Below are 12,305 nucleotides of genomic sequence, written 5' to 3' on the forward strand. Positions count from 1 at the left end.
AATTCTTATAGGTTGTTCAATAAACAAATGAAGCTATGTCGAAAGTTCTTCAAGAGATACAACGCCCCTGTGTGTATAAGAAGACTAGCGCACGCAAATGCGGTTGAAATTGAGTCTGTCAAATCAGGAAACTCTTTAGGGCTCCATCATGTGAGCCATCTCAAGCCATTTATAGAATAAGTAGGAAGAATTAAAATGAGCTTGTATGGCGAAAGTAAAATATATTGTATATAGTTAGCAATTAGGTTAAGTTATTACAATGAAGGGATATGTATATTTATCAATATTTTCTGTGCTATTATCATGTTGAAAGAGGTACTACAGTGCATAAAAAAGGGCAGAATGTCGAGGGTGAAAAATTAGGGTATGTTTCTTTGTGTAGGCTGTTACTATGTGCACAGAAAGCTGAGCATGCAATTTAAAAGATGTTTAAAGTTTAACATGTGCTGTCTGTCCATGAAGGAATAAAGTAAAAATGAGAAGCGTATGTTGCTGCAAAAATTTTGTCAAGATCTGTGAATACGTAAATTTTTTACCCAATTGATGTGAAATGTATTAGCAGAGAAGGACAGCAGTTTAAAAAAAAAATTTAGAACTGCTTCATGAAATGAGTGTCTATTTTCTATGTTTAGCAATTGGGTCACAAATGAGTGACTTGCTAGTAGTGGTTTGTAGTGACACATAGGTGTGCCGTCCAAGTATGATTTGTCTCCATTCAGAGAAACAAGAGTTCACTAGATGGCCTACTCCACATGGCTACGTGAGAACGCATCGTTATTTGTATATGGAAACGTTGTACTTTTGTACTGTTCAGAGAGACAGAATAATTGTGTACATGGTGGCCAGTACTGCGGAATATTGTATGAGGGCACCGAAATATTGTTTGAATGTTATAGCGACAGGAAATTGAAGTGAAACAAGAGGATATAGATATGTAAAAATTAATAAAGGAAAGTAAGAAATTGTAGGATGTGAGGTCCGCAAAGAAATGCTATTTGTTCAAAGCACATGACAGCGTGAGTCATACATAAGGGCATGTCAGCTGTGTTGATGAGAAGTGATTTTATATAACGTACTAAAATCTTTATATTTGCAGGTACCACTAGTAAAATAAAAAGTATCTATAGTAAACTAACAGGAAGAGTTAATGAAACATAAAGGTAATGGCTGTAGCACCAGAAAAAGAACAGAGACAGATAAGGTATTACTAAGTAAAAACATGAAAGAAGGTATGTGACCATGTGATTAAGGAAAGTATCAGTAATTTTGTACTAAACTTGCTATGTATTTTTTGATTGTCCACAGGAATGAAGAAGAGGCCTGCCAAATCATTTGTTCAAGTATGTTTTGTGCAGACATGCACTTCATTGATGATATTCATGACAAAACCAAGATCCATGAGAGCGGACGATCTTGTGATACCCAACGACAGTGTAGTAATTTGAATAGGGGTTGTGCTTAGACTAGTATAAACATCCTACTGACCAGTACCCTAACGAGTAGCTTAAGAAATAATATTTGCAATTATTAACATTGGGATCTGGTGAGGATTATAATTCTACTGTTGTATGGATAACTAATGAACATGTATTTTTTATAGTTACACAGGTGCCGACGGATAATTAATAATTAAATTACCTAGGTTGAGGAATATGTTCCTTTATAATTAATATTAAGTTTGTACATGAAATTTTGATCAGGATAATAAGAGTAAATAAGTGAGTGTCTTGGCTGATTGTACAACTAGAACAATAATAACTGTAAAGATAAATGACCTCACTAATGAAAGCATCTTAAAAATTCACATTTCATAACTGAAACATGTCAATGATTTTGTGTTATGTATTGTATAATATTTGTGTAAATCGGAAACTAATTGTATGTATTAGTGGGAACAGGTGTCAGAAAAAGAAAATTTTTTGAGACACACTGGAAGCAACAACATGATGTGTGGATGGAACAGGAGGCTAACAGCACAGCTGCAAAGAATAGCGGATGCAAGGGACGCCGTCACTAAGACAAAGGCATGTCGCTGATGTGGGGAAGCAGCTGGGCTATTCAAACACAGCTAAATGAAGACCTCGGGCAGAATAGTGTTTGCAAGGGATGCCGTCACTAAGACAAAGCCATGTCGCAGATGTGGGCAAACAGCTGGACTATTCAAATGCGGCTAATGAAGACCTCATGCAGCAATAAAAGAGTAGATAGCAAACAGCCATCCGCAATATCGAGTCAAGATGGGTGTTGAAATGGCCCACTAATGACTTGTCTCCACTGTTGTACTGCATTATGGAGACAAGTTAAACAAATTGCATACATAAGGCAGTCAGTTAAGCCTATAGCGCAATTGGTAATAGCTGTACGGAACTGTGAACTCTATTTGCTTTTCCTTCTGCTGTTATCTGCCAGACAGAGACTGATAAACATCATAATCTGTAGCAGTCAGTCACCTGGCACTGACTCCTGAGGAAACTGAGTCACACACAACTCAAGTTCCTTGTATAATGCACCAAACAGATAACCTACCTGTCCAGAATTATCGATATCCTTATCCAAAATGTAATATTTATATCAAGAGAAAGAAGTGACATGAAGAACAGAAGAGTAGGAATACAAACATAGTAAAAAGAAGAAACATGAAAAACTGAAGACTAGGTACCACTACACTTCTCTTAGCTAATGCAGAAGAATTTTAGGTGACCTATAAATATCCTACCTGACTATACATCCCTCATACAGTGTGCAAATTCAACGAAAACTGGACTGTATCTAAACATACACCAACTTACCTTGCTGTATATTCTGAGGATCCTTCCATATCATCAACTCTGCGAGAGACTTGTAACCTGATGGGATCAACAATGGGCTTCAGGTCCAAAGACCGATTTGCAAAGCCACCAAGACCGATTTCAATCAATCTTCACTTCCTAAACTTCACAAAAACTGTAGCTTCCATCCCCATACACAAATTAAGATGAAACCATGTTATGAAATCCGAATCAGTGTGTGATTCTTGATAAAAAAAAGGTGTATAATTTAATGAACACTGAACTGTTACATCCACAAACTAACAGTTTCCGATATTTATAATTTTTGTAAACACCTTTTACTTATTTTTCAGGGTAGTTTTAAGAAAATATTTGTGTATTTACTCATGAAAAAGTATTGTATGTCATTCTCTTAGATAATGATGCTATGTCCTTCACTGTTTTTAAATGTTTGTGCATTTCCAGAATTTTATTTGTGTTTTTATTTATGTAAAATTGTTGTTTGTCATTTTCCTTGATTAAGATGCTATGGACTTAATGTCTTAATGTACTACATTTGTATACACTGTAGACAAGAAAATTAGTTAAAATTAGTAGTTGATCCAAACTGTTATTATAAATATTAGTTTTCACAGTAAATGTAAATGCCATTTGTCAAATAACGCTTTAGAACATAAGATTTCTGAAATGTTTTAAGAGTATACACGTTAGGGAAACACTAGACTTCGACAATGATTTTGTGAACTGATGTTTCTAAATGTAAGCCAAGAGCATAAATATGACCAAGTAAAAATTACACAAGGTGTTTCACATAATTTTATGTAATTGTATAATGACCAATAGATAACCTCTAGAATGATTGACATAGCTGCTTGTTTTGCACATTAATGGCTAAATGAAGTACATGTAATTTCTAGAATGAAATTTTCACTCTACATCGGAGTGTGCGCTGATATGAAGCTTCCTGTCAGATTAAAACTGTGTGCCGGATCGAGACTCGAACTCAGGACCTTTTCCTTTCGTGGGCAAGTGTTCTACCATCTGAGGCATCCAAGCATGACTCACGCCCCGTCCTTACAGCTTTAATTCCGCCAGTACCTCTTCTCCTACCTTCCAAACTTCACAGAAGCTCTCCTGCGAACCTTGCAGAGCTAGCCACAGCCTGGGGGATATTTCTAGAATGGAATTTTCACTCTACAGCTGAGTGTGCGCTTGTGTGAAGTTTGGAAGGTAGGAGACGAGGTACTGGCGGAATTGAAGCTGTGAGGATGGGGAGTGAGTCGTGCTTGGGTAGCTCAGGTGGTAGAGCACTTGCCCACGAAAGGCAAAGTTCCCAAGTTCGAGTCTCGGTCTGGCACACAGTTTTAATCAGCTAGGAAGTTTCACATGTAATTTATTGGACAACCACTTTGAAAAGATTAGGATATTTTACGTTAATATTTCTTGCTTCAATCTATCTCTTAAGGATGGACGAATGACAGAGAGCATGGCCCTTAAGTCTAAAGAAAGATGGGAACTGCCATTTTTGAAAGAGCAAAAAAATGTGTAACGTTAGTTAAATTTCGTTTGATAACATGGGTTACTTTGTGTGTTATTGTATATTCCAGTTGTTATGTCACAAAAAAAGTTCCAAACATAAGGAGCAGACAGATTAAAATAAACATGTAGTAAATAAATTTATGCCAGTAAGACCATTAATGAATGCAGAATGACTGTAGAAGAATATATCACAATTCAATTGTTCCTCCGCCCTCATATTCTTATTAGTTCACTTGTACAGACAATTGATGGTTATATTATTTTGTACTGGATGAGACAATACTATAAGAATTACCCCATCCTAGTACAAAATAGTTCATTAGGTGGGGGTATTGTAAGGTGGCTATAATTTCGCACCTTTCAAGCACTCATCTACGTAGTTTGCCGTGATTCACAACTGGAATTATGTATCGTTTGATAGGTTGTACATCGTATATATGAATATTTAAAGAAGACTGACATTTTCATGTACACCTTGTAAATAATTGTTAATGCTTATTGCATGAAAGGTGACAGAGCGTCTTAATTATCAAAATGGCATAATGAGCGATTGCCTATACCAGTAGAGGTCGGAACGCCAATGAATATCAAACAGCAGGCGTAACTCAAGCCTTGGGTGGAAAAGCCTGGGTGTTGGTCCTGACTCACACAAGAAGTGCCAAGACGGACGGTCTGGGCACCTGAGCGTGGAAGCACAATATAGCGGCGGCCGGCCAGTGTTGTAGTGGGGCCAGAAGGATAATCGGATAATACTTTGGAAACTCTGAAAATCGTGGATGCAGCATAGAGGAACGAGGAAGCGTTACCTCAGAAATCAAGCAGGCTGGGTTATTTCCGAGGATTTTTACTCTGAGAAGTGTACCATTGTGTGAGTATAGGTATTTCCTCGCAAACTGTCCGCGCTGGACGACAAATGACAAATATATGGTTGGTCAGCGTTCGGAAGAAACAGTAGAGATGGAGAATATCTGTGGTTTCGAGAATATGATTCGCCCTCTGCAGTTATGAGGGAGGGGAACCGAGTTTTGCTGGGAAGCCAGCGGTGGAGAGGCGACGTCTTCCGTTTTGAGCGCTCACGTTGGACGGTCGCTCAGTATCAGCTTTTGATGGTACAGACGGACTTGCTGTCTTCGTTCTCAGGAGATTTTATAGTTAGAACGGTTAGGCACTAAACTGCTGCGAACTTATACGATTCTGGACTTCGCCTCTGGGTTGGGATTGGTCATTGAGTACGCAGTGTTCAGTGATTGAGAGCACTTCTTCTGCCTATACCCATGTTGAGACGTTATCTGTACTCTGTCCTTGTTGCTGGGAGTTCGCGTTTCTTGTCTGTAGAACACAGAGAGGAGGAAACAGTATTAGATTATACTAGTCAGATGACCGTCTTGTGCCATCCTAGTCTTCGAATGACATTTTTTTAATATTTTGTGGCTGTAGTTCTTCTGTCATTGCAGATGTGTACGAGAACCATCACTCAGACGCACTGGATGCAGTACATACAGTGATATTGCTAATTGCTTCTGCTTATTAGGCCTATAAAGCTAAAAAGCTGTGATTACGTAAATTTTATTTCCACTGAGGTTGCACACCACTGTAGATTATCTTTGACAGTAGTGTCTTCTAGTATTTGGTATGTAGATGATGTCAGTCGTCTCACGTTATTTATATTAGATCACGTGGCCATAAAAGGAGCAGATTTGGGCTACTGATCAATTGTATTAGTTAAGAAATTCATTTGTATCTCTGTATGTCCACTGGACATTGATATATAAACATTTGTAATATAAAGGGTGTTAATCTACAATAAATGTATGAGCGGAAAGAGCATTTACCATTTTGTAGTTAATAGTTCCCTTAATCATTCGTTTATGTTTATGGTGTAATTTATATGTTAAAGTGCAAGAAGGAGGAGATAATCACCATTAAGAGATCCTAAGATCTACTTCAGGGGGTAGTCAAACAGGACCAAATCTTCATTTTCACTTTCAGTATTTCTATTGTGCATATTCATTTTACACCCACTTGGAATAGCATCTTTTAATACATCCAAACAAAGTCTAGGAAAGAACAATTTCCAGACAGATTAAATAAGTGACTTTTTTATATCCAGTCGGTGAGAGAGTAGTACCAAATGTCATTAGAGGACTTAAATCAGAACTCTTATCTGGCATTGACAACATCCCTGATGATACTTTACAGAAATCCTCTGCAGTAAACAAAACCCTCTGCAGATGATTGTAATTCCTCACTGGTTACTGAGATTTTTTCTGAAAAGTTGAAAATAGCAAAAGTGAGGCCTCTATTTAAAAAGGGTCAAAGAGCAGAAATAAAACATTACATGCCAGTCTCTCTACTGTCTCTCTCTCTCTCCCAATGGTCTTGATGCCTGGAGAGTTCCTTCAAATGGGACAGGCAGAGCTCTCTACTGTCTGGCTTTTCTAAAATATTTAATAAGGTTCTGATCATTTTATAGAAGAAATTACCCTCTTCTTAAAATCACACCACAGCTTCCATAAATGTAGGTCCACAGAAATTGCCATCTTTGATTTCGTAAATGAGGCCCTGACCTCAGTAGACTGTAAACAACACTTAACTGAAATATTCTTGACCTCACCAAAGGTTTTGATGTCATAAACCATAAACTACTACTCTCCAAATTGGAACAATCATGTGTCAGGGGACTGTGACACAAATAGATACAATTCTGAACAACAGACAACAAATAGTGGACTTAAATATCAAGAAGAAAACAATATACATTATTATCAGTCAGGGTAACAGAATATTGAATATGTTGCACCCCAAGGTTCCATTCTAGATCCAATCTTGTTACTGCTATTTATAAACGACTTAGAGCCAGAAACCACTTCCCATATATGTATAAAATTTGCAGATGACAAAAATATTCTGATAAAAGAGAAGACTGTAGAGGAGCTAGAGAATGAAATCAAAGTATGTATGTTATACATACGTGATTAGTTCTCCATAAAGAATATTATCATAAATGCTGAAAAGACAACATTTTCATGTGACAAAAAGCATACACCCCTCAAGCCCAATCATGATGTTATCTGGCAAAGAATTACAAACTGTAAACAGCACCAAATTTATTGGAATATGAATTCAGGGAAACCTAAAGTGGGACAAACATCTAAGCTTCATCAATAAGAAATTATGTGACACCTGCTGTTACATATGACACACAGATGAAATCGCTGTTGAGATATGTCATAATGTTTTGGGGCAACTCACCTGTCATCAGAAGTTGCTTTATTGTCCAAAAAGGAATTTAAGGACCATAGGAAATGTAACTACTAGAAGCTCATGCAGGCCACTGCTAAAGAACCTAGAAATTCTTCCACTGGTACCTTGCTTATACATTCTGGAAGTTTCATGTTCCATTAAGAAAATAGCAGACACTGGAGACCAACTATTGTAAAAAAAAATGAAACAGTTCATTAGTACAATATATGACAAAAATGTATCAGCTTAGTGAATATGCAAAAACTTAGACAGGATTGGCCTCTACTAGCAGGGAAAATAATTTCCAGCAAGTTACTGTACCACTTTAAGAAGCAAAAAAATTTATGGAATTTTAAAATAGCTCTAAAATGTATCTTTTAAATAAACTATATTATAATGTTGATGAATACATACAATCTTGAACTATGTGCAAGCTAGTGAAGCTAGCTGCTTCCAAAATCTGAATGAGATACTTTAGAATACTTCTGTCAGTAAACTAATGAGCTTTAGTGTATGTCATATAATGTTTAAATATTTTCCTATCTTTAAATTTGTATACTTTGATCAAATGCAAAAGCTGTAAACTATAGGCATGAAGATGGCACAAAACTGTAAATCTTATTCTGCTTTTTTAATGATTATAAAAAATTGTAAGCCATGATCAACATAGTTTTGAAAAAATTGGTAAAAATTCTCCTGCTCTTTAACTAGGAAACTGTGATAATTTATTGAGAAGAGCACAAAGACATAATCTGTATGTATACATTTGCTTACAGTTTTATGCATGTAGACTTATTTATATTGTAGTAGATATACAATTCATAACCATCTCATTAATTCATGTTGTCTCATCTCATCACCGTACAAAAATTGACATTTCCAATATCAGTTTGTAACTATATACAAAAACGATGAAATAGGTCAAGAAAACAATCAATCAATCAACTTACAAAACACTGTTACTCTCTCATTCAAGACACATGACAGGTAAAAACCAGTATGTTTTACATCAGAACTGCAACTATTCTGGATGTCAGTGACATCTTTAGCACTACCATAAGTTTTTTTATGTATTTTATAACGTAATTTCTGAACAGTATATGAAGATGGTACTTCAAAGCTATATAATTCCTTACCTGATTCTAAAGTATTGTGTAAATCTACCTCACTCATGCAGCCACTGGAAACGTATCTCCTATTGGTTTTAAGCTGATTGCAAACTTTATTTGCACATGACTCCACCAGTCTAATTTCTGCTGAACACAAAATTTTGATGAACGCTCCCAAATAGACTAGCTTTTCGAGTTTAAAGTACTGTCTCTAAAACAAACATCCCACATGCAACAGGTTTCAAAACGCTTTTAGAACAGTTAGTTGAAAACTGGTTACTTTTGACAGCTCACTTGCCACATGTTCAACATCGTCAGTTTCACTAAAAACGTCTTTTTCTAAATAATCACTGAATGAAATAATTTCAATGTCATTAATTACATCAGATACAAGGACATCTTCAGAAGTCATCATAGCACTCTGTCCGATGTCTAAAGCTGAATCTGTTTGGTCACTTGTTTGTTTCATTCTTACCTCAACAGTACTTGTTAGTTCACGAATTTCTGATATTTTTCACTCAGCTGATGTTGGTTGGTTCAAATAACAGTGTCCAGTTCAATGCACAATTCTTTCTGTTCTTGTAACCTGCTATATGATCCTGTTTTTATTACATTCACCTAACTTACTACAGAAATCGTATTTTACGTCATTATACATTCTGTCTATTTTATCATTCAATTCTTTACTTACTTCATCACTTTCTTTACCGAAACGTTCCATATGTATTTCTAGCCCAAAACTGTTTTTCCTACTGTTCTGTCTTAAATCTGTACTCATTTTTGACATTATAGAATATGCTAATAGTTTGAAGCGTCATGATAAAAATTTCGTCACACACAATGTTTTTGTACAACAACCACAACAAAAGGAAAATAAAAGTTTTTATACTCAATTATTTGAGTGTCTCAGCCCCATTCCGTTAGTGTTACACTTTTTCTAATTCAGATATTCGTTTTAATTTTGTAAAACAGATGTCAGCATACTTTGTGCCACTTCAGATCATTTCTTCAATTTTGAGTTTGTAATTAATCTTGTAGATGCTCAATTTTTTCCAAAATATCATTATTAAATTGTACATAAAGGTGCTGCAAAATTTAGTATCTACATCTACACCCATACTCTGCAGGCCACCTGATGGTGCATGGCAGATGGTACTTTGAGTATCTCTATCAGTTCTCCCTTCTATGTATTAGGTTGTTAACAATTACTTACAACACCAGCTCAACTGCATCATTTGTGACATTGACCATTAGAAAACCATCATAGTTATAAACATCATAATCATTGCCAATAATGAAATTTGAAAAACTACAGGTGATTCAACTAGAGCACCTGTCAGTGAGAAATAGAAGTTCGAATGGCAAATGTACAAATAAAATATCAATGAAAATTTGCTGAACTTGGGCAGTGTAACTTAATCACTCGTCTGGATATGTGTTTGTTGCAATGATTAACCTAACACTTTTTAGATTAACCTTCATTTATTACACTGATATAAACACATTACAATACACATTTCTGGCAACAACAAACACAAACTCCATGCTGACTTAACACAAACTAAAATCAGACTAAATTAGGCAGAACTGTCAAAAATTATAAATATGATAGTTTTTTTACTGTAAATAAGTTTCATAAAAGTATAATTTAGACAGAAAAACATTACATATAGAAATTTATAGACGTGTATTTCATTAGTACAGAAAAAGTCAATTTACATTTTCATTCCTTTGTGAACTGTATTAGTAACATTCTCCCTGAATCTTTGACAAAAGTTGAACAAAACTTTTGTACATATGGTCTGAATACTTTTAAGTTTGTTAAAAACATCATGTTTTCTATAACCATATATAATTCGTAATTTTGAGTAAAATAATAATATTATGGCTTTAAATAGGGCGTTCTTGAAGTCTAGTTACGTTTGCAACATGGTACAGCATCGAAATCATAGATGTCAAGAAGTTAATCGTAATCACAAAAGATTGTCATTTGTCCCACCTGTGTATCAGATTCCTAATTAAAAATAGGGCATCATATTCTAGACTAATCTGTACCACTGTGTAAACACCCAGAACACATATGCATGAAACTGTTGCATACGTTTCTGTGAGAGTCTTCATGTTACAGACTGTCATGGGAAAAAAAACAAAATTCAGGATCTGTCAAAGATTCACTAATATAGAAAAATTAACAAATTACTAAAATAACTAAGTGCTCTTATACACAAAATACACTAACAAGTTAATAGATATTTGTAAAGCATGCTTTCTTAATGAACAAGGAAAATGTGTTAATTAGTTTCTTATAATTAGAATGTCTGCGATATTTTGTTTTAAATTAACGTTTCCCATGAGTATCACTGTACTTTCCAGTTTCTATTAACGGAGTCTTCCTCTGTACTTTTAAATGCTTAAAGGCTTGTAAAGGTTTGCTTGTTTTATGGCATCCCATACTCCTGTTCTATCATTTACACTGATTGACATCAATGCAAGAAAACAGACCATAGCATATGTGTTACATTGCATATTTGCTAATCATGTTCATTCAAATATATGTTTCCGCTTTTTCGTTAGCCAGAGGGTGAACATGCTTATCCCACTGAAGTGTATCTTATACTTTTATTCCCAGCATATTACATAGTTTTTTTATGGCAATGTTAGTTCCAATGCACAACTAAATTTTAAGATCTGTCTGTCTTGTGAGGCTAAAATCTATTACTGCTTTTTTCTTGGTGCTGAGACTGAGATGACTTTCATTGAACTGTTTCATTTGTGATATGATTGCATAATATTTCTCACTGGTCATAATCTTCATGCTTGCACACAATAGATATATTATCAGTGTACAGAGTTATCTTTGAATTTCGGAAGCAGTACGTTATGTCACTTGCACAATGCAAGAAAAGTTGGGGTTCTGGTACCAAGCCCTGGTGAACCCTGTATTTCATATTGGCAATGCTAGATCTCTGTGTGCCACTCACCATTCATAGCAGTATAGTTAGATAAGATTTTTTGGGTCATGAACTATCATCTGATGCCTATGTCCCATAATTTCTCTAGTAGTATTGTTATGGAGATACAATCAAATGCCCCATATAGGTCAAGAAATATGATTGTAATGTATTCATTGTTCTTGATAGCAAATATTATCCTATCAATAAACTGTGTGTCTTTAATGAAATCATTCCGATTTTCAAAGATTAGATTATGTTTGTATCGACATATGTCGAGAAAGACAGAATTTAGTCTATAATTTTCTATGTCCTGAGTGTCACTTTTCTTGAAGGTAAGAGTTACCTGGGTTCTTTTCAATGGGTCAGTAAAACTTCCTAATGTTACAACACTATTAACGAAAGTGCAAAGGGATCCAGATATATTGTCAGTGGATGATTTGAATATGATAATACAGCACATCGTATCTCATAGACTTAGAATTTCATAATGCCTTTACTACCCTTTCTGTTTCAGTGCTGTCTGTTGGGGTGAGTTGCATGCTGTATGCACAATCTCTACTTGTAAAGTTATATTGGTGGTTACTGAACGTATAGTTGATAGATTTACCAACAAAAGAGAAATAGTCACAAAAAGATATTTGCAATATTCTGTTGGCATTCTAATATACTACAACTGTGGTTTATTATGAGGT

This window comes from Schistocerca americana, chromosome 5 (assembly GCF_021461395.2).
Source record: "Schistocerca americana isolate TAMUIC-IGC-003095 chromosome 5, iqSchAmer2.1, whole genome shotgun sequence".
NCBI lineage: Eukaryota > Metazoa > Arthropoda > Insecta > Orthoptera > Acrididae > Schistocerca > Schistocerca americana.